At 35.6% G+C, this 22318-nt stretch overlaps 1 protein-coding gene and 1 pseudogene across 1 annotated transcript in view; both read left to right on the top strand.

Annotated features, from left to right (window-relative positions):
• Positions 1–22318, top strand: part of GUCY1A2 (guanylate cyclase 1 soluble subunit alpha 2) — a 415463-nt gene that overhangs the window by 377890 nt on the left and 15255 nt on the right. The window lies entirely within an intron of this gene.
• On the top strand, positions 17444–18488 carry LOC118898963 (annotated as a pseudogene).

Here is a 22318-nt window from a genome sequence, read left to right as displayed (position 1 = left end):
GCCTATTTTTCATTCACTGTGAGAGGCTCCTTCTTCATTTCAAACCAAGTTACCTTCTAACCAATGCTGTATAAACAGCTCATCATAACAGAGGATGTACAATGGATCAGGATACGGTAGTGGTCAAGTGAACCAGAATCAGAGTGCTTAGGTTGAAATCCAGAGTCTGAAACTTATTGTCTGAAATTTAGGAACTCAATTTCTTTGGGCCCATTGTCCTCATATTTAAATTGGTATCTATTTCAGATTATTGTTAGGATTAAATATGATATTTATAAAGCTCTTATACTTGGAACACAGTAGACATTCATTTATTATTTCAACCTGTTTTTTCCATGAAGGCATAGACTATCTTATTCTGCACTTGATTCTCATATTTTATGTTTAGCCACGTTGAGTGATGTGTGATAGTTGGATTACAGACCTCATCTGGCAGTTCCAAAGAAACAGTGGGTTTGGTAATGTGACCAAAGGCATTTTGAGCTATGACTCAGAACTGAGCTAGTAATCAGCTTATTCCTACAAGTTTTTATTAGCAAAGGCATTTTGCTGATGACTAAGTCTTAGTCATGTGATAAACACTGACTCTTTTTATGGCAAATTGCCTAATTTAAGCAGAGGTACTGTTAGGGATAGAGACATTTTCCTCTATCCTTCTAGGTTCTTCTGGTTGCTCTAAGAATTAAATTGAAATGAGGCAGATTAACAGGAGAAAATCAGACAGAAGTTTAATAACATGGGAGAAACCCAGGAAAAATAAGTAACTCTCCAAATGATCCAAGCCCTCATCTTAAATATTATCTTCAGCTAAAGACAAAAAAGGATATTGGGGGTAGTGGTTTGAGAACTCAGAGGGGAGGAGGACGATTCACATGGAGACAGAAAAGCAAATGTTTGGTAAAGAAATGTTTGCTAGGCCATACAGAGACAATGGGACACGGAAAGGAATTTTAAGGAATAGATTTTGCTAGGTTCCTCCTTGTCTACCACACCTAGTTCATACTATAGTTATCTATGGTGATAGCTCCTTTCCTGGAATAGTCCTTCTATTCTTTTAGGAAGTTAGAGGGAAGCTAAAAGTTTCTTCCTGAGTCTTTGAGGCCTTGATTGTTTCCAGCTAAAAATTATCTACACACCAAGGAGACATTTTGGGGTGGTGAATTTTGCTCCCCTACAGTATGTAATAACATATATATTAATTAAATTACAACAAAGTTTGTGGCTTAAATGACACATTTATTGTGTTTTATTATCTAACAGTTCTATAGAATAGAAGTCTGTTATGGGTCTCCCTGATCTAAAATCAAGGTATCATCAGAGCTGCATTCTTCTCTGGAAGGTCTAGGAGATAACCTGTTTTCTTGTCTTTTCCAGCTTCTAGAGTCCACCTGCATTCCTTGGTTTGTGGCTTCCTTCCTCCATCATATAGCCAGTAATATTGCATCTCTCTGACACTGTTTCCACTGTCACATCTCTTTTTCTGACTCTTTTCTTCTTCCTTCCTCTTCTACTTTTAAGGACCCTTGTGACTACATTGAGTCCATTGGATAATCCAGGATAATTTCCCTATTTTAATGTCAGGTGATTAGCAACCTTAATTCCATCTGCAATCTTAATTCACTTTTGCCCCGTAACCTAACATATTCACAGGTTCTAGGGATTAGGACATGGACTTTTTTTTTTTTAAAAGAACCCTACTTCCTGTCCTCCTTTTGGACAGGAGGTAGGGTTGTTATTCTGCCTAAAACAAGGGGAAAAAATCTAAAGGCTAAAAATCTGCCTAGAACTGTAGCCTCAATTCTATTTACACGTCCTTGTCTTTGAGAACTTTTTAAAAAACATATCAATTATGTAAAAAAAAATCTAGGAAAGAAAAGGACTTTGCAAGATGAGTTATTTAACTTTTAAAGAATTTCTACTAGAAATATAGAAATATATTTCTCATGCTGTAGAGGCTGGAAGTCAGAAATCATGGTACCAGCATGGTCAGGTTCTTGTGAGGGCTCTCTTGTAGCTTGCAGATGGCTGACTTCTCTTTTTATCCTCACATAATGGCAAGAGAGAGAGGAAGCAAGCTCTCATGACACTTATAAGGGCACTAATCCTATTCCATTCCATGAGCTCCACCTTCATGACTTCATCTAATTTTAACTAATTCCCAGAAGGCCCCACCTCCTATCATCACATTCAGGTGTAGGGTTTCAACAAATTAATTTTGGGAGGACACAAGCATTACATCCACAACAAGGACTGAATTTTATTTCTATATTTAAGAAGCAGTAGGATGTTTGGCTTGAGGAGGAAATTAAGGAGTAGTACATGGAATTTTTATAAGATGACTGCAGTATCCTTACTTCACAATCTGCCCACAGATATAGCTAGCCCTATATAATCTCTAAAAAAGCTGGGTACTCAGAAAGTTGTAATACTTAACTTATGGGTATCTTTAGACCACTAGCATCATGTTTAAAACTCCATAAACTACGTTTTTTAGACTAGAGTTTGGTATAATAGATTTCTAGCCTAGGAATCTGGAGAACTGAAGTCTCATCTTGGTTAAGATATTAACTTTTGTGTAATATTTGGCCAACCTGATAATGTTTCTGGGCTTGGTCCCTTCATCTCTACAATGAAGGAGATTACCTAGATGATTACTAAAATAACTTTTAGCTCTAAAATGTTATGATAGCAGTAACAAAGTTACATTGAATTACTTTTTCTCTGTAAGCATTTTTATTCACATTACCCCATTTAATATTCATAGCAAGCCTGTGAGTTAAGCACTGTTATTATCTTTATTTTTCAGATGAAAAGAAATTACGTCTTTGAAAGGTTAAATAAATCACCAAGAACACACAGCTAAAAACACACAATGTAGGAGTCAGAATTCAAATTCATAGCTGCCTTATCCTAGAGCCTGAGTTCTTATCCATGGGCAAACTATCTCTGTGGGTCAATAACTGTTGATAAGGAGCAATAATTTCTGAAGATGACTTGCCTTGATGGGAGGATTTCCTCTGCAAAAGAGTGATAAAAGCATCAATAGGGAGCAAGCTGGAATCAGAGCAAGGGAGATTCTGTTCCTTTCTTATTTCTGCACATATGAATATATCCAGGTTACACTTTTGCTATCCCAGAGTTCTTTTCATCCTCAAGGTAATAAAAAAGAAGAATGTTTGTCCTAAAATATTTGCTTAACATCTCCGTATTTCTAACCATATCTGTATATCTAGCTCTGGATCTGAACATCAGCTGTGGCAAATAGAGGCCTCCGGGTTAAACAGAAAACCATCTTCTGCGTCTGTTATGCTAAAACATTTTGTGTCTAACGCATATAATAAAAATCACAGTGAATATAGGCATATTATTCAGAATTTTACTTTATAGACAATTTAGAGGAATGCATCTTTCTAGTATATTGAGATATGCATGGAATAATTGAAGAAAGATTAACTTACTTGGGTATATTTTTCTTTGCATGTAAAAGTTAATAGTTACTAACTTAGTTAAAACACTAGGTAGAAAATCTGCTTCTATTTCTTTGTCAATATTATTATTATACAAGAGTGAGATATACTGTAAATATTTACTCTTCTTACTATAGATACTTAAAATGGGGAAAGACATCCAAAGAAATCCTGTCTAGTAGTTGACCTATAACTTCCTGTTTTTAAAAAATCAAAATGCTTATCTGCACTAGTGACTATATTTTTAAAAAATATTTGGACTGGTATTTTCCTGTCCTGTCAGTCTTCTAAGTGACTTTATTGATCATCCTATTCTTTATAGAAGCACCAAAAATAGTAAACACTATATTTTACAAAATAAAAAAAATAATAATAAAGACAAATGACTTAATAGTGTTTCCAAAAGGATAAATTAAGTTGTGCCTCAAGAATTATATTTCTATTTTTTAATTACAAAGAATAACATCCATGTTATCCTTTTAAAAGTGTCAACAAAAGTCACATATAGCAAAATTGAATGAGATAGTCTACTTAGACATTTTTATTTAACTCTTTCTTCCTTTGTCTCTCTGCTGTACCAAATAGCATTTTCCCCAGAAAATATAATTCTGAGGATTGGAAATCATAAGCTTTCCTAATTTTTAAAAATAAATCTGGTCTATTTTTTTGACTTTAGAATATTCCACCTCAATCATTCCGTATATTTACCAGCATTATGAGGTCATAATAGTGAAGTCTTTGAGGATCAGAATATAATGTTGCAGTTATTTTTATAGTAAAAGTCATATATATATTTACCTAATAGCTTACTTTTATAAGTTTAATTGCTTATAGTTGTCAGAATCAATACATAAATATATAAATAAGTACTGTGTAATAATGGTTAGTTATTATTTCATTGTTATGAAATGAAAAAGTGGGTCTGGCAATTTTGACGTTTTTGGTAGTTTGACTACTTGGCATAGGTTTGGTCTATATGTTAAGGCTCTAGATTGAATGTAGAAATATTGCTGGTCCTATATTAGGGCACATTCCTTACTCTAGATGAAGGGTGTTTCTCTTTTCCCATGACAGTAATGATAAAATGTTAATTACCTAGCTTAGGGTGCAGAATTTAAAGACATGAATCTGGTTCATGTCAATAGTTCTAATATGGCAGACATCTATTAATTTCATACAAAAGAGGAATTTCTATGAGGTACAAAAAACAGCTATTTTATTGGCCATAAATAATATCTTTACAAATAACACCAAGTTTAACTAAATTCTTTACATTATCTAGATCACTATAAAGTGAAAATTAGTTACTAAGATATTTGAGCATAATCTAAAGCAAGAGGGAAATCCAATGCACATCCTCCATTTTCTTTCTCCACTAAAAATGGCACCAATGCAAGTGACTGGGTTGTCAATGTTTATTTTGCAATTAATAATGGATAAAGGATACTTTCTGAATATTTTTAGATGTTCACATTTTAGCTAAAAGGGCCAAGTAGAAAAGTAATTTTTAAACATTTGTTGGCTATGAAACCAATTTAAGTAAACTCTGATTTAAAAATCCAAACTAGAACATAGTTAAATGTAGTGTTGTTAAGGTATTGGGAGATAGTATAGCATTTAAGGAAATCTTAAGTTTGGTGTGTTTATGAGTTTCCTGACATATTTTCAATGCATACTCACGTGTGTACTTTTCTGGAAAGATGTTTTTTCTAATACATTAGATTTCCAAAGTGACCCATAGTTTGGAAAATTTTTTAAATTGCTTCTGGCTGATTAAATAAATGAATGACCAAATAAAACATATCAGGAGACCCAAGTTCACATTAATGTTCTGACACTAATTAGTTTATGACCCTAGATAACTCACATGAGTAATCTTATCTTCTGTTTCCTCATGAATTAGAAAAAAAACAATTAGGTCTGTATCATTTCCAAAAATTTTACACTAAATCCTGGAAAAGAAAAAAGACATTAGTGGAAAAGTAGTGAAATCTAAATAAAGTCTTTAGTTTAGTTAATAACATACTATTATTAATCTCTTAGTTATGACAAATGTACCAGGGTTATGTAGAATGTTAACATTAGGGGAAACTGAGTAAAGAGTATAGAGGAACTCGTACTATCTTTGCAACATTTCTGTAAATGAGAATGTAAGAACTACAAACAAAATTTCTATTAAATTAAGTTTTGTGTCTAAAAAAGAATTAAATTATTCTAAAATAAAATATTTATTTAAAAAAAGTATCATAGTTTTAACATCTAGTGAGGCTGAGAATTTATTTTCAACTTAGAAAATAGTGGATCTTATATGTTATTAGAGACCCATTGCATGTTTTTGAGCCTGTAAACCACATGATCAAAGGAAAATTTATTTGGAGGTAATGTTCCACACGGAGGGAATAAGGAAAACTGGAGGAAATATGAGTATTGAAAGGTAACATTATTGTTCTAAACTTGAGCTAGGACTGAGGTTGTGAGAATGGAAGGAAAGCAATATGAAAGTATAAAGGTATAAATATCTTTAAAGAAATAATTAACAGGGCTGACTAGGCAAAATCACATAGCCATTATATGTATTGTGTGGTCAACACTGGGCCTTGGAAGTGGAAAGTCATGTTTACTGACTTTTAAAAATAATAATGCCTTATGAACTTATCTTTTTATTTCAAAATTCAAGATTTAGCATGTAATCAAACTTTTTCTAAATAAATCAATTTCTCTTTATCCCTTTTTCTCATTTATAAGCATTTTTCTTTAAAGGAATTGGAAAATTTTATATTTTATTACATTGGGTTGTTATATTAAGTAAATAGGTATGTTTCAATTCCACTCAAAACAAAGAAGTCTACCTCCAAAAAAATGATGATGATTTGTACTATGAGAACACATTTTAAAAGATAATAAAATAGGGCTTCCCTGATGGCGCAGTGGTTAAGAATCTGCCTGCCAATGCAGGGGACACGGGTTCGAGCCCTGCTCTGGGAAGATCCCACATGCCGCAGAGCAACTAGGCCCGTGAGCCACAACTACTGAGCCTGCGCGTCTGGAGCCTGTGCTCCGCAACAAGAGAGGCCGTGATAGTGAGAGGCCCGCGCACCGCGATGAAGAGTGGCCCCCACTTGCCGCAACTAGAGAAAGCCCTTGCACAGAAATGAAGACCCAACACAGCCAAAAATAAATAAATTAATTAATTAATTAAAAAGAAAAGAAAAGGTAATAAAAGAGAATATGTTGGGAAAGTCATTTTTTTTTAAAGATTTATTTTATTGATTGTTTTGATTGATTGATTGCTATGTTGGGTCTTTCGTTTCTGTGCTAGGGCTTTCCCTAGCTGCGGCAAGTGGGGGCCACTCTTCATCGCGGTGCGCGGGCCTCTCATTATCGCGGCCTCTCTTGTTGCGGAGCACAGGCTCCAGACGCGCAGGCTCAGCAGTTGTGGTTCACGGGCCCAGTTGCTCCACGGCATGTGGGATCCTCCCAGACCAGGGCTCGAACCCGTGTCCCCCGCATTAGCAGGCAGATTCTCAACCACTGCGCCACCAGGGAAGCCCGGGAAAGTCATTTTCAAACTAGAAAATTGCAATTGGTCTTAATTGGGACTTAGTCTTTTAGCAGTTAGTTCCTTTCACTGTTCTTTTGTGTGTAACACTTTGTGCACTCTGAGAAATCTCTGATCTAAATGCTATGCTCAAGAATTATTTTCATGGCTCTGATTAAACTGCAAAAATTCTCATACTTTAGTCACCCATTATTAAATCAAAATTGCTCTGTGATCAGCTTTTTTGATGTTGGCCAACACAGCAGTGTTTTCTCCGGAGATCTTACTTGAGACGTTTTCAGAATTGCAAGTCTAAAACTAACATGTTTGAACATGTTGTTTCACATGACCCTCTATAATTGGAGTAGTATATAAATTGTCAACCACCATTAGATGTTTGAGTCAGAAATAATCTTTGGAATAAATTAGATCAAAATCTTTCCTTTTCCACAAGGAAATTGAGAACCAGAGAATTATTTTTTTTCTGGAATTTTATTTTATTTTATTTTTTCACATCTTTATTGGAGTATAATTGCTATACAGTGTTGTGTTAGTTTCTGCTGTACAACAAAGTACAAGCTATATATATACATATAACCCCATATCCCCTCCCTCTTGAGCCTCCCTCCCACCCTCCCTATCCCATCCCTCTAAGTCGTCACACAGCATCGAGTTGATCTTCTTGTGCTATGCAACAGCTTCCTATTAGCCATCCATTTTACATTTGGTAGTGTATATATGTCAGTGCTACTCTCTCACTTCATCCCAGCTTCCCCTTCCTCCTCTGTGTCCTCAAGTCCGTTCTTTACATCTGGGTCTTTTTTCCTGCCCTGCCAATAGGTTCATCAGTACCGCTTTTTCAGATTCCATATATATGCATTAGCATATGGTATTTGTTTTTCTCTTTCTGACTTACTTCAGTCTGTATGACAGATTCTAGGTCCATCCACCTCATTACAAATAACTCAATTTCATTCCTTTTTATGGCTGAATAATATTCAATTGTATATATATGTCACATCTTCTTTATCCATTCATCTGTTGATGGACATTAGGTTGCTTCCATGTCCTGGCTACTGTAAATAGTGCTAAAATGAACATTGTGGTACATGTCTCTTTTTGAATTATAGTTTTCTCAGGATACATGCCAAGAAGTGGGTTTGCTGGGTCATATGGTAGTTCTATTTTTAGTATTTTAAGGAACCGCCATATTGTTCTCCTTAGTGGTTGTATCAATTTACATTCCCACTAACAGTGCACGAGGGTTCCCTTTTCTTTACACCCTCTCCAGAATTTATTGTTTCTAGACTTTTTGATGATGGCCATTCTGACTGGTGTAGATGATACCTCATTTTGGTTTTGATTTTCATTTCTCTAATGATTAGTGACGTTGAGCATCTTTTCATGTATTTGTTGACTATCTGTATGTTTTCTTTGGAGAAATGTCTATTTAGGTCTTCTGCCCATTTTTGGATTGGATTTTTTTTTTTTAATATTGAGCTGCATGAGCTGCTTGTATATTTGGAGATTAATCCTTTGTCTGTTGCTTCACTGGCAAATAGTTTCTCCCATTCAGAGAGTTGTCTTTTCGTCTTGTTTATGGTTTCCTTTGCTGTGCAAAAGCTTTTAAGTTTCATTAGGTCCCATTTGTTTATTTTTGTTTTTATTTCAATTTCTCTAGGAGGTAGGTCAAAAAGGATCTTGCTGTGATTTATGTCATAGAGTGTTCTGCCTATGTTTTCCTCTAAGAGTTTTATAGTGTCTGGTCTTACATTTAGGTCTTTAATATATTTTGAGTTTATTTTTGTGTATGGTGTTAGGGAGTGTTCTAAATTCATTCTTTTTCATGTAGCTGTCCAGTTTTCCCAGCACCACTTATTGAAGAGGCTGTCTTTTCTCCACTGTATATTCTTGCCTCTTTTATCAAAGATAAGGTGACCATATGTGCATGGGTTTATCTTGGGGATTTCCATCCTGTTCTATTGATCTATATTTCTTTTTTTGTGCCAGTACCATACTGTCTTGATTACTGTAGCTTAGTAGTATAGTTTGAAGTCAGGGAGCCTGCTTCCTCCAGCTCCGTTTTTCTTTCTTAAGATTGCTTTTGCTATTCAGGGTCTTTTGTGTTTCCATACAAATTGTAAAAGTTCTTGTTCTAGTTCTGTGAAAAATGCCATTGGTAATTTGAGTGGGATTGTGTTGAACCTGTAGATTGCTTTGGGTAGTATAGTCATTTTCACAATATTGATTCTTCCAGTCCAGGAGTATGGTATGTCTCTCCATCTGTTTATGTCATCTTTGATTTCTTTCATCAGTGTTTTATAGTTTTCTGAGTACAGGTCTTTTGCCTCCATAGGTCAGTTTATTCCTAGGTAGTTTACTCTTTTTCTTGCAGTGGTAAATGGGATTGTTTCCTTAATTTCTATTTCTGATCTTTCATTGTTAGAGTATAGGAATGCAAGAGATTTCTTTTTGTATCCCACATTAATTAATTTTGTATCCCACAACATCACCAAATTCATTGATTAGTTCTAGTAGTTTTCTGATAGCATCTTTAAGATTTCTATGTATAGTATCATGTCATTGTCAAACAGTGACAGTTTTCCTTCTTCTTTTCCAATTTGGAGCCCTTTTATTTCTTTTTCTTCTCTCAGTTCTGTGGCTAGGACTTCCAATACAATGTTCAATAATAGTGGGGAGAGTGGACATCCTTCTGTTGTTCCTGATCTTACAGGAGATGCTTTCAGATTTTCACCATGGATAATGATGTTTGCTGTGGATTTGTCAAATACGACTCGTGTTGAGGTAGGTTCCCTCTATGCCCACTTTCTGGAGAGTTTTTATCATAAATCAGTGTTGAATTTTGTCAGAAGCTTTTTCTGCATTTATCAAGATGATCATATGATTTTTATTCTTTAATTTGTTAATATGGTGTATCACATGGATTGTTTTGCATATATTGAAGAATCCTTGCATCTCTGGGATAAATTCCACTTGAACATGGTGTATGATCTTTTTAAATGCGCTGTTGGATTCTGCGTGCTAGTATTTTGTTGAGGATTTTTGTGTGTATGTTCATCAGTGATATTGGTCTATAATTTTCTTTTTTTGTGACATCTGTGTCTGGTTTTGGTATCAGGGTAATGGTGGCTTCATAGAAAGAGTTTGGGAGTGTTCCTCCCTGTGCAATTTCTTGGAAGAGTTTGAGAAGGATAGGTGTTAACTCTTCTCTAAATGTTTGATAGAATTCACCTGTGAAGCCCTTTGGTCCTGGACTTTTGTTTGTTGGAAGATGTTTAATTACAGTTTCAATTTCATTACCTGTGATTGGTCTGTTTATATTTTCTAATTCTTCCTGGTTCAATCTTGGAAAGTTGTACCTTTCCAAGAATTTGTCCATTTCTTCCAGGTTGTCCATTTTATTGGCATATAATTGCGTGTAGTAGTCTCTTAATGATCTTTTGTATTTCTGCAGTGTCTGTTGTAACTTCTCCTTTTTCATTTCTAAATTTATTGATTTGAGTCCGCTCCCTTTTTTTCTTGATGAGTCTGGCTAAAGGCTTATCAATTTTGTTTATCCTCTTAAAAAACCAGCTTTTAGTTTCATTGATCTTTGCTATTGATTTCTTTGTTTCTATTTCATTTATTTCTGCTCTGATCTTTATGATTTCCTTCCATCAACTAAATTTGGGTTTTCTTTATTCTTCTTTTTCTATTTGCTTTAGGCATAAGGTTAGATTGTTTATTTCAGATTTTTCTTGTTTCTTGAGATGAGCTTGAATTGCTATAAATTTCCCTCTTAGAACTGCTTTTGCTGTATCCCATAGGTTTTTTTTTTTTTTCAGAGATTGTTTTATTCCTTGAAACAGTTCAAATAAACATTCTTATTGAGGAGACACTGATTTGATTTTCACCTCCAGAAATGAATTGAAATTCAGAGATGTTTGATTGGATTTTAAAAATAAATTTCTATATACCATGCATTATAAGCACAAATTCTTTTAAATTTTCAATATGATAATGTGTATTAACTTGGCATTATCCTGCCTCAAGTGCCACAGTTTCTGATTTGAAATTCTAAACTTCTAAGAACTTATTTGCTATCTGCATCTAATCTTACCTGAAGTGATGAGATTCTTTGTTTTTTGTGTTGGATTTTTCTTCGTTTGTTTTTAGTTTTTACATCTTTTGAGAGTATAATTGCTTTACAATGCTGAGTTAGTTTCTGCTTTATAACAAATTGAATCAGTTATACATATACATAAGTCCCCATATCTCTTCCCTCTTGCATCTCCCTCCCTCTTGCCCTCACTATCCTGCCCCTCCAGGTGGTCACAAAGCACCGAGCTGATCTCCCTGTGCTATGTGGCTGTTTCCCACTAGCTATCTATTCTACGTTTGGAAGTGTATATATGTACATGCCAATCTCTGACTTTGTCCCAGCTTACACTGCCCCCTCTGCGTATCCTCAAGTCCATTCTCTAGTAGGTCTGCGTATTTCTTCCCGTTTTGTCCCTAGGTTCTTCATGATCTTTTTTTTTTTTTTTAGATTCTCTCTATATATATGTTAGCATATAGTATTTACTTTTCTGTTTCTGAGTTACTTCACTCTGTGTAACAGACTCTAGGTCCATCCACCTCACTACAAATAACTCAATTTCAATTCTTTTTATGGCTGAGTAATATTCCACTGTATATATGTGCCACATCTTCTTTACCATTCATCTGTTGATGGACACTTAGGTTGTTTCCGTGTCCTGACTATTGTAAATAGAGCTGCAATGAATATTTTGGTACATGACTCTTCATGAATTATGGCTTTCTCAGCATACATGCCCAGTAGTGGCATTGCTGGGTCGTATGGTAGTTCTATTTTCTGTTTTTAAAGGAACCTCCATACTGTTCTCCATAGTGGTTGTATCAATTTACATTCCCACCAACAGTGCAAGAGGGTTCTCTTTTCTCCACACCCTCTCCAGCATTTATTGTTTGTAGATTTTTTGATGATGGCCATTCTGACTGGTGTGAAGTGATACCTCGTTGTAGTTTTGATTTGCATTTCTCTAAAAATTAGCTCTCTTGAGCATCTTTTCATGTGCTTTTTGGCCAACTGTATGTCTTCTTTGGAGAAATGTCTATTTAGATCTTTTGCCCATTTTTGGATTGGGTTGTTTGTTTACTTGATATTGAGCTGCATGGGCTGCTTGTAAATTTTGGAGATTAATCCTTTGTCAGTTGCTTCATTTGCAAATATTTTCTCCCATTCTGAGGGTTGTCTTTTGGTCTTAGGGTTTCCTTTGCTGTGCAAAAGCATTTAAGCCTTCATTAGGTCCCATTTGTTTATTTTTGTTTTTATTTCAGTTTCTCTAGGAGGTGGCTCAAAAAGGATCTTGCTGTGATTTATGTCATAGAGTGTTCTGCCTATGTTTTCCTTTAAGAGTTTTATAGTGTCTGGCCTTACATTTAGGTCTTTAATACATTTGGAGTTTATTTTTGTGTATAGTGTTAGGGAGTGTTCTAAATTCATTCTTTTTCATGTAGCTGTCCAGTTTTTCCAGCACCACTTATTGAAGAGGCTGTCTATTCTCCACTGTATGTTCTTGCCTCTTTTATCAAATATAAGGTAATCATATTTGCGTGGGTTTATCTCTGGGCATTCTATCCTGTTCCATTGATCTATATATCTGTTTTTGTGCCAGTACCATAATGTCTTGTTTACTGTAACTTTGTAGTATAGTCTAAAGTCAGGGAGCCTGATTCCTCCAGCTCCATTTTTCTTTCTCAAGATTGCTTTGGCTATTCGGGGTCTTTTGTGTTTCCATAGAAATTGTGAAATTTTTTCTTCTAGTTCTGTGAAAAATGTCAATGGTAGTTTGATAGGGATTGCATTGAATCTGTAGATTGCTTTGGGTAGTAGAGTCATTTACATGATGTTGATTCTTCCAATCAAAGAACATGGTATATCTCTCCCTCTATTTGTATCATCTTTAATTTCTTTCATCACGTCTTTTAATGTTCTGCATACAGGTCTTTTGTCTCCTTACGTAGGTCTTTCCTAGATATTTTTTTCTTTTTGTTGCAGTGGTAAATGGGAGTGTTTTCTTAATTTCACTTTCAGATTTTTCATCTTTAGTGTATAGGAATGCAAGAGATCTCTGTGTATTAATTTTGTATCCTGTTACTTTACCAAATTCATTGATTAGCTCTAGTAGTTTTCTGGTGGCATCTTTAGGAATCTCTGTATAGTATCATGTCATCTGCAAACAGTGACAGCTTTACTTCATCTTTTCAGATTTGGATTCCTTTTATTTCTTTTTCTTCTCTGATTGTTGTGGCTAAAACTTCCAAAACTATGTTGAATAATAGTGGGAAGAGTGGACAACCTTGTCTTGTTCTTGATCTTAGTGGAAATGGTTTCATTTTTTCACCATTGAGGATGATGTTGGCTGTGGGTTTGTCATATATGGCCTTTATTATGTTGAAGAAAGTTCCCTCTGTGCCTACTTTCTACAGGGTTTTTATCATAAATGGGTGTTGAATTCTGTTGAAAGCTTTCTCTGCATCTGTTGAGATCATCATATGGTTTTTCTCCTTCAATTTGTTAATGTGTTGTATCATATTGATTGATTTGCATGTATTGAAGAATCCTTGCATTCCTGGGAAAAACCCCACTTGATTATGGTGTATGATCCTTTTAATGTGCTGTTGGATTCTGTTTGCTAGTATTTTGTTGAGGATTTTTGCATCTATGTTCATCAGTGATATTGGCCTGTAGTTTTGTTTGTTTGTCACATCTTTGTCTGGTTTTGGTATCAGTGTGATGGTGGCCTCGTAGAATGAGCTTGGGAGTTTTCCTCCCTCTGCTATATTTTAGAAGAGTTTAAGAAGGATCGGTGTTAGCTCTTCTATAAATGTTTGATAGAAGTTGCCTGTGAAGCCATCTGGTCCTTGATTTTGTTTGTTGGAAGATTTTAATCACAGTTTCAATTTCAGTGCTTGTGATTGGTCTGTTCATATTTTCAATTTCTTCCTTTTTCAGGCTCGGAACATTGTGCATTTCTAAGAATCTGTCCATTTCTTCCAGGTTGTCCATTTAATTGGCATATAGTTGCTTGTAGTAATCTCCCATGATCCTTTGTATTTCTGCAGTGTCAGTTTTTACTTCTCCTTTTTCATTTCTAATTCTATTGATTTGAGTCTTCTCCCTTTTTTTCTTAATGACTCTGGCTAATGGTTTATCAATTTTGTTTATCTTCTCAAAGAACCAGCTTTTAGTTTTATTGATCTTTGCTATCATTTCCTTCATTTCCTTTTCATTTATTTCTGATCTCATCTTTATGATTTCTTTCCTTCTGTTAACTTTTGGTTTTTTTTTTTTCTTCTTTCTATAATAGCTTAAGGTGTAAATTTAGGTTGTTTATCTGAGATGTTTCTTGTTTCTTAAGGTAGGAATGTATTGCTCTAAACGTCCCTCTTAGAACTGCTTTTGCTGCATCTCAGGTTTTGGGTCGTCGTGTTTTCACTGTCATTTTTTTCTAGGTATTTTTTGATTTCCTCTTTGATTTCTTCAGTGATCCCTTGGTTACTAAGTAGTGTTTTGTTTAGCCTTCATGTGTTTGTATTTCTTACAGATTTTTTTCTTGTAATTGATATCTAGTCTCATAGCATTGTGGTCGGAAAAGATACTTGATATGATTTCAATTTTCTTAAATTTACCAAGGCTTGATTTATGATCCAAGATATGATCTATCCTGGAGAATGTTCCATGAGCACTTGAGAAGAATGTGTATTCTGTTGTTTTTGGATGGAATGCCATATAAATATCAATTAGTCCCATCTTGTTTAAAGTATCATTTAAAGCTTGTGTTTCCTTATTTATTTTCATTTTGGATGAACTGTCCATTGGTGAAAGTGGGGTGTTAAAATCCCCTACTCTGATTGTGTTACTGTGGATTTCCCCTTTTATGGCTCTTAGTATTTGCCTTACGTACTGAGGTGCTCCTATGTTGGGTGCATAAATATTTACAATTGTTACATCTTCTTCTTGGATTGATCCCCTGATCATTATGTAGTGTCCTCTTTTGTCTCTTGTAATAGTCTTTCTTTTAAAGTCTATGTTGTCTGGTAGGAGAATTGCTACTCCAGGTTTGTTTTGATTTCCATTTGCATGGAATATCTTTTTCCATCCCCTCACTTTCAGTCTGTATGTGTCCCTAGGTCTGAAGTGGGTCTCCTGTAGACAGCATATATACAGTCTTGTTTTTGTATCCATTCAACCAGTCTATCTTTTGGTTGGAGCATTTAATCCATTTACATTTAAGGTAATTATCAATATCTATGTTCCTATTACCATTTTGTTAATTGTTTTGGGTTTGTTATTTTAGGTCTTTTCCTTCTCTTGTGTTTCCTGCCTAGAGAAGTTCCTTTAGCATTTGTTGTAAAACTGGTTTTGTGGTACTGAATTCTCTTAGCTTTTGCTTGTCTGTAAAGGTTTTAATTTCTCCATCAAATCTGAACGAGATCCTTGCTTGGTAATCTTGGTTGTAGGTTTTTCCCTTTCATTACTTTAAATATGTCCTGCCACTGCCTTCTGGCTTGCAGCGTTTCTGCTGAAAGATCAGCTGTTAACCTTATGGGGATTCCCTTTTATGTTATTTGTTGTTTTCCCTTGCTGCTTTTAATATTTTTTCTTTTTATTGAATTTTTGATAATTTGATTTTTACGTGTCTTGTCATGTTTCTCCTTGGATTTATCCTGTATGGACTCTCTGTGCTTCCAGGACTTGATTAACTATTTCCTTTCCCATATTAGGGAAGTTTTCAACTATTATCTCTTCAAATATTTTCTCAGTCCCGTTTTTTTCTCTTTTTCTTCTGGGACCCCTATAATTCGAATGTTGGTGTGTTTAATGTTGTCCCAGAGGTCTCTGAGACTGTCCTCAATTCTTTTCATTCTTTTTTCTTCATTCTGCTCTGCAGTAATTATTTCCACTATTTTATGTTCCAGGTCACTTATCTGTTCTTCTGCCTCAGTTATTCTGCTATTGATCCCTTCTAGAGAATTTTTAATTTCCTTTATTGTGTTCATTCACTGTTTGTTTGCTGCTTAGTTCTTCTGGTCCTTGTTAAACGTTTCTTGTATTTTCTCCATTCTATTTCCAAGATTTTAGATCATCTTTACTATCATTATTCTGAATTCTTTTTCAGGTAGACTGCCTATTTCCTCTTCATTTGTTAGGTCTGGTGGGTTTTTGCCTTGCTCCTTCATCTGCTGTGTGTTTCTCTGTCTTCTCATTTTGCTTAACTTACTGTGTTTGAGGTCTCCTTTTCACAGCCTGCAGGTTCTTAGCTCCCATTGTTTTTGGTGTCTGTCCCCAGTGGCTAAGGTTGGTTCAGTGGGTTGTGTAGGCTTCCTGATGGAGGGGACTAGTGCCTGTGTTCTGGTGGATGAGGCTGGATCTTGTCTTTCTGGTGGGCAGGTCCAAGTCTGGTGGTGTGTTTTGGGGTGTCTGTGGCCTTATTATGATTTTAGGTAGCCTCTCTGCTATTGGACGGGGTTGTGTTTCTGTCTTGCTAGTTGTTTGGCATAGGGTGTCCAGCACTGTATCTTGCTGGTCGTTGAGTGGAGCTGGGTCTTGGCGTTGAGATGGAAATCTCTGGGAGATTTTCACTGTTTGATATTACGTGGAGCTGGGAGGTCTCTTGTGGACCAGTGTCCTGAACTTGGCTTTCCCACCTCAGAGGAACAGCCCTGACATCTGGCTGGAGCACCAAGAGCCTGTAATCCACACAGCTCAGAATAAAAGGAGAAAAAAAGAAAGAAAGAAAGAAGATAAAAGAAAAGAAAAGAAAGTAAAATAAAATAAAATAAATTTATTAAAAAAAAAATAATTATTTAAAAAAATTAAAATTAAAAAGAAAGAAAGAAAGATAGAAGAGAGCAACCAAACCAAAATAACAAATCCACCAATGATAACAAGTGCTAAAAACTGTACTAAAAATAAAAATTTAAAAAAAAGAGGACAGACAGAACCCTAGGATAAATGGTAAAAGCAAAGCTATACAGACAAAATCACACGCTAGGTATACACATACACACTCACAAAAAGAGAAAAAGGGGAAAAAATATATATATCATTGCTCCCAAAGTCCACCTACTCAATTTGGGATAATTTGCTGTCTATTCAGGTATTCCACAGATGCAGGGTACATCAAGTTGATTGTGTAGATTTAATTCACTGCTCCTCAGCCTGCTGGGAGAAATTTCCCTTTCTCTTCTTTGTTCGCACAGCTCCTGGAGTTCAGCTTTGGATTTGGCCCCGCCTCTGCTTGTAGGTCGCCTGAGGGCGTCTCTTCTTTGCTCAGACAGGATGGGGTTAAAGGAGCAGCTGATTTGGGGGCTCTGGCTCATTCAGGCCGGGGGGAGGGAGGGATACAGAATGCAGGACGAGCCTGTGGTGGCAGAGGCCAGTGTGACGTTGAACCAGCATGAGGCACACCGTGTGTTCTCCCGGGGAAGTTGTCCCTGGATCACGGGACCCTGCAGTGGCAGGCTGCACAGGCTCCCAGGAGGGGCGGTGTGGATAGTTACCTGTGCTTGCACACAGGCTTCTTGGTGGCTGCAGCTGCAGCCTTAGTGTCTCATGCCCGTCTCTGGGGTCCGTGCTGATAGCCGTGGCTCACGCCCATATCTGGAGCTCCTTTAAGTGTCGCTCTTAATCCCCTCTCCTTGTTTACCAGGAAACAAAGAGGCAAAAAAAGTCTCTTTCCTCTTTGGCAGCTCCAGACTTTTTCTTGGACTCCCTCCCGGCTGGCTGTGGTGCACTAGCCCCTTCAGGCTGTGTTCACACAGCCAACCCCAGTCCTCTCCCTGCATCCCATAGGCTTAGGATCATCGTGTTTTCATTGTATTTTGTTTCTATGTATTTGTTTATTTCTTCTTTGATGTCTTCAGTGATCTCTTGGTTATTTAGCAGCACACTGTTCAGCCTCCATGTATTTGTGGTTTTTACAGTTTTTTCATGTAATTGATTTCTAATCTCATAGCATTGTGGTTGGAAAAGATGACTGATAAGATTTGAATTTTCTTAAATTTTCCAAGGCTTGATTTGTGATCCAAGATGTGATCTCTTCTGGAGAACAGAACCAGAGAATTTAAGTGACTTAAAGAAGTCCTGTAGTTCTCAAAAGAGTCTTCAATCACTGTCTACCTACACAGATGTTTCTCTTTCTTCATTTGATGAAGATCATGGATGTAAATTTATTTGAATAGCCAGAGGGGCACCATTTGTCCCCATTGGAATGGCAGGTTTTGTAGCAATCATTGTGTATGAATTATATAAATTGAAGAGAAGGGAAAATACTAAAATGTCCATTCACCTGATTCACATGTGCCTGGCAACCCAAGGCTTTGTTGCAGGAGCAATGACTCCTGGTATGGACTATTCTATGTATCAGGAATTCTGGCCAAAAGCTAAACCTTAGAAGAGATGCTGTCTTGGTCTGGTTGATAGTGCTTGCTTTAGTCAGACATCTCATATTGAGGTTTTTTTTTTGTTTTTTTTTTTAAAGAGACTAAGAGAGAACTAAAGTATTTCATACAAAACGACAGTATGTAAACTAAATGTATGCACTAATGAGGTTATATATTTATGTTGAAAATAAATTGTTGAGTGGGTGAGACAATAACATGTTAATTTGAAACTGGTTTCTTTTTTTGCACGTTTCATTTGCCTGGTCACGAAATTATTGGTGACTAGCTCATTAACTATGTCATTCAGAGGAGTCAAATTAGCACAAAAGAAACATGTCACTTTTACATGCACATGATAATGGTAAAATGTCCACCTTCTTAAGCTCTCCTCATGAAATTAGTTCTAAAGAAGAGAACAAGCCAATCGTAAAATACTCCTAGCTGTTACAAAATATCACAGGCTTTTGATGTTACATAGGAATCCTATTTGCTTTATGGTCTTCAGTTTTTAGGACTGGTTGGCTCTTGAAGAACCCTTTCAGAACAATGCATAGAATATAATATTATAATATAAGCCTCCCCACACTGACAAGTTGTGTACGTTTAAACCAAACATGAAAAGCTGATAACAGAGCTGCTTAGAAGTAGTATTTATTTCAGGATCATACTTGTAAATATGAGAATAACTTAATTATGGATCCTAGTTTTGCTCTTTTGTTATTGAAGAATTTTATTTGCTGCTGCTATTTTAGAATAATTTTTAAATGTCATCTTCAAGCAGAAATATGTATTTTAAGTGCTAATGAAAAGGTAAATGGAAAACACTTTTTAAAGTGTGTATAGTATGTTTATTTTCTAAGAATTTTAAATGTTAAACTAAATAAATTATCTATAATGGAAGTGATTAATGATTTTTGAGCAAGCTGATTTGGTCAGACATTTTATACAAACTTTGGTATACTACAGAATACGTTATTGCATTTGTGAAGTTCTCTCATCTAACCTGAATTTATATTCTGTGGTGATAACATGGGGAATGTAGTGTTACTAAAATGTGAACACTTTAAAAGAAAAAAATGGAAGAATGAGGAGGAGAAGGGTTAAACTCTTGAAGAAAAGAAAAAAGTTCACTTTTTATTTTCTAGCTCCTAAATATTTTCTTCAGGCTGATTTGCCTTCTTTGGGACTGAAGTCATTACAACTTTCTATGTTCTCCTTACAATGATCTAGGCTGATTCTACTTATGATTTGTTCAGGAATACATCAAATAGAGAACACAGAATTCTTTAAAATTGTTTCGCATCTAATATTTTAATAATGAAGTCAATGAAGTATTGTTCATTTTAAAAATGTGCATTTTTTTTCCTTCCACTCCACCCTTTGTCTTTTATACAGAAAGACTAGTGTGATATTGGACTTATTTTTTTAAAATAATTTTGATCAAAGGAATAAAAAATGTGAAGAAATTATTTAATTAATAAGAACTGATTACAGTTATCTTTTCTAATCTCTCATTTGCCACCTCTTTTTGAAATTTTGCCTGTAGACATGTAACTCTTCTTAGTGTTTTTAATTTTAACTCTCTTTGGTTTTTAGTCTGTTAAATGGAGGCTTTAGGCTATTAAAGCTGAAAATTGACAATGTCCACAGAAACCAATGTAGCAGAATTACCTTTAGCTATTCAGTATCCTAAAATTAAGAATTTTTTTTAATGTTTTTTTTAACATCTTTATTGAAGTATAATTGCCTTACAATGGTGTGTTAGCTTCTGCTTTATAACAAAGTGAATCAGTTATACATATACAATATATTCCCATATCTCTTCCCTCTTGCATCTCCCTCCCTCCCTCCCTCCCCATCCCACCCCTCTAGGTGGTCACAAAGCACCGAGCTGATCTCCCTGTGCTATGCGGCTGCTTCCCACTAGCTATCTATTTTACATTTGGTAGTGTATATATGTCCATGACACTCTCTCACCCTGTCACATCTCACCCCACCCCCTCCCCATATCCTCAAGTCCATTCTCTAGTAGGTCTGTGTCTTTATTCCTGTCTTGCCACTAGGTTCTTCATGGCCTTTTTTTTTTTTTTTTCCTTAGATTCCATATATATGTGTTAGCATACTGTATTTGTTTTTCTCTTTCTGACTTACTTCACTCTGTATGACAGACTCTAACTCCATCCACCTCATTACAAATACCTCCATTTCATTTCTTTTTATGGCTGAGTAATATTCCATTGTATAGATGTGCCACATCTTCTTTATCCATTCATCTGTCGATGGACATTTAGGTTGCTTCCATGTCCTGGCTATTGTAAATAGAGCTGCAATGAACATTGTGGTACATGACTCTTTTTGAACTATGGTTTTCTCAGGGTATATGCCCAGTAGTGGGATTGCTGGGTCGTATGGTAGTTCTATAAAATTAAGAATTGAAGAAGCGTTTGTTTTGCCATCCAAATAAGAAACACATACCAGAATGTGCACTCCCTAGCAAGCACCAGGCACACAGACTGTGGAATTTATAGTAAGCATACTTTGCTATCAATACTTAACACAAGGTGGTTGCAAAAAGAAATGAGCCAGGGTGTCACAGAGAGCCTCTATGGCTCTCTGCCTTATACTTCTCAGGGACATATAGGGAAACTGTCCCTTTTTGAAAACTTGTCCATTAACTTGAATTTTAAAACCCACAAACATGATTCTATAAAATTGCTACAAAATCTGTAACTTAAAATGTTTGTAACCTTAAAATGCATACAGATTTGGTGAGCTCCTTCTGTTTATTTCATAGTAAGCCAGATTCTTATTTTCCTTATTTGGACAGGTGTGTTATTTCCAAAGAATGAATCATTGAATTTTAAGGGATTTTAGGCTGTCTGACTCAATAACTATAGTTTTATTGGGCCTATCTTCAAACTGTATCAGATTTTGGAGCAGTGAAGCATAAAGCAGAAATACAGAGCAGAACTTATTTTATTCCACTCAGATGGAAAGAAGAAGGTGAATAGGAAAAATTGAGAACTACAGAACACTTAGAAAACCACAAAGAATTTTTACCTTTTTTTCATTTTCTTTTCTCAGAACTGTTATCCTTCTCCATCACTCAAAGACATAGTGTCTAATGCCATCATAACAGAGTCCAAATGCATTCCTTAGCAAAAAGATATTCAGGTAATTAGCAACAGTAGAAAATTCTAATTTAACGTTGCAGATTGAACACCTGGGTTTTCATTAATCTTTTCTGAAATAGTAGGAAAATGATAGTAAAAATATAAAACAAGTATAATCCTCTCTCAACATATACATACAAAGAAGGGAAAAGGAGTTAAAAATGGAAGAGAGCAAGATGAAAAGTGTGTACTTTAGTGGTATTTGGCTTAGTACAGAGGGGAACAATGACGTCTCAAGTCTTACAGAGGAAGGTACAGATAAGAAACAAGCTTATATACTCTAACTCTAAATATCAGCCTATTCAGAAAAAGAGAGAAACTAATTAGAGGATTAATTTACAAAGTCCAACACATAACTGAGAGAAATTTCAGAAAAAGTACAAGAAGTAGAAACAACCCCAGGTATTTTAAGACGGAAAAGATTTAATACAGTGAATGATATGCTTACAGAACCATGAAAGGGGGAAAAAGAGCAGATTCTAAACTGGGTATCTTGAAATGATGCCAGCAAATATAAAACTGGCTAGTTAAGCCTCTGATGTCACTACTGGAGTTATAATGTTCTAGGTCTGGAGCCATGGCCACAGCCATACTAAGCTTTGAATCTCAGGAAGCTGAAAAGTGGTTGCCTAAATGTTCATTCCAGCGATTCGGAGGTTGGGTGAAAA

This window comes from Balaenoptera musculus, chromosome 8 (genome assembly GCF_009873245.2).
Source record: "Balaenoptera musculus isolate JJ_BM4_2016_0621 chromosome 8, mBalMus1.pri.v3, whole genome shotgun sequence".
Taxonomy (NCBI): domain Eukaryota; kingdom Metazoa; phylum Chordata; class Mammalia; order Artiodactyla; family Balaenopteridae; genus Balaenoptera; species Balaenoptera musculus.
This window is presented reverse-complemented; position numbering and strand designations above follow the sequence as displayed.